The following is a 2078-nucleotide window of genomic DNA, read 5'->3' as shown; positions in this document are numbered from 1 at the left end:
AGTGTGCTGGTAGAATTGGCTGTACACAGAAAACTGTAGTTAGATTCTTATATATCCCCCTGCACCAGTATCGATTACAAATTGATCAAAGACCTCAATGTAAGTCCAGATACCTTTAGAATACTAAAGGAATAGTTAGGGGAAACAAGAGAGCTCCTTGGCACAGGTCAAAACTTCCAAAATAAGTCTGGATAAATGGAATTACATCAAACCAAATCAATCATTTGTCTGACTGAAAAACCATGGAAAAAAAAAGAGATAGTGTAGCACAGATTTATTAGGGAGCAAATATACAAATGGGAGCCTCAGCCAATTCTAAAGCTTTACTCCCTATTCTAACTAGGTTATTTATAGTGTGTTGACATGAATATAAGAGTTTTTTGGTGGAGATTAGAATGAAAGCAACTAAATCTAAGACAGAGATACCATGTGAAATGAGTTGAAGCAGGAGAAAAACGAGATTAAGGCAAGGGGCTGTAGTTCAAAGCCTTGGGTTGGTGCAGCTTAGTAAGGTTTAGATGCACATGGGGATGGGGGTAAAGCAGGAGTGGTTATAATCAAAAGCACTGGTCTGAAGCCTCAAAATAAGCATCCTTGTGTATGTGAACCAAACTGTTTCTATCATGAGGTTTTATTTAAATTAATAGGTACAATTTTAGATTTTTGCAGAGTGAGATGGTGCATAGTTACAGGCAATTTCTGCTATTTCAGGTAATCCAATCTACTCTTTCACAAGTTATCCAGGAGCCAGGTTTCAACACAAAAAGTACAATGAGATTATACAAATGAGACAGTGACTTTTCCCTCTCATGAATCAAAATCTTGTCAAATGACTTCTGTCTTCCATATGTTCACAAAACATTTCTCAGGATCTTTTCTACTATTTTGTCTTCATTACTGATTTTCATAGTACTTTTTTGTTGTTGTTGTCATGTGTATGGGTCATTTTTAGGGCTTGAAATCAATGTTTAATGGGCTCCCTTGAATGTTTTGCTCATGGCTGATGACACTCTATTCCTTGAGCCACTTCTTCACCTTCTCTTTCTTGCTGGACAATTGGAGATATGTTTTCACATTTTTGTCTATTTAGGCTGCCATTGAACCAAAATCTTCAGGCCTTAGACTCTGACTTTCTAGGATTCTACAAATGAACGGCTAACACCAAGCTTTACTTTACTGTTATTTTAATTATGAGGAAGAAGAAAGTGGAAGTGTATTTAGGTAAGTGTGCAATTTTCAAATATAAGTTTGAATCTACTTGATATAATATAACTTATCAAGTTTAACAGTGAAATAAATGAATTTTACACATTCCCACAGAAATATAATTATAAACAAAAGGCATAATTGTTTTCTTAAGGCAAGTAATGGAACCATAAATTTCTTTCACGTTACAACTCATGTTTTACATGAGTTTAGAAGACTTCCAAGACTAAAACTAAATATATCAATTGTATGCAACAAGAAGCAAAGTGATTATAGTTAAGAATAGATATTTTATCACAGCCAAAAGATAAGACTTTTAGAAGTCTCACAAAAACGAAATGTTACATAAAGAAATTAGTCGATGTGATATAGCTTGATCATTACACAACATATAAAAGAATGTGATTACCAATCCCCTTTTCATAAATGATTAAAAATAATTAGGTAGACAGGTGCCAATGTTTCATGCTTGTAACCATAGTTACTAAGGAGTCTGAGAGCTGAGAATCATGGTTCAAAACCAGCCTAGGCAGGAAAGTCCACGAGTCTCTTATCTCCAATGAGCCACCAGAAAACTGGCAGTGGCCCAAGTGGTAGAGCACTAGTGTTGATCGGAAGAGCTGAGGGACAGTGTCCAGGCCCAGATTTCAAGCCCCACGACTGACAACAATTAAAAATAAATAGTTAGAAATAAACAAATAATTTGACATAAACATTAAAACATATTCTAAAATTTTTAAAGTCATCAATAGATATACTAGTTTATATAAATGTAGAGAAGTGTTTTCTGGTTTTAGTTGTCATTGAATCAACTGTATAAATCAGACATTTCTCACTCAATTCATATTTGTATGTTTATGTACTAATATGCC

Source organism: Dipodomys spectabilis, unplaced genomic scaffold, assembly GCF_019054845.1.
Source record: "Dipodomys spectabilis isolate Male_0828 unplaced genomic scaffold, ASM1905484v1 ptg000465l, whole genome shotgun sequence".
In the NCBI taxonomy this organism is placed as follows: Eukaryota; Metazoa; Chordata; class Mammalia; order Rodentia; family Heteromyidae; genus Dipodomys; species Dipodomys spectabilis.
Note: the sequence above shows the minus strand (reverse complement) of the source record.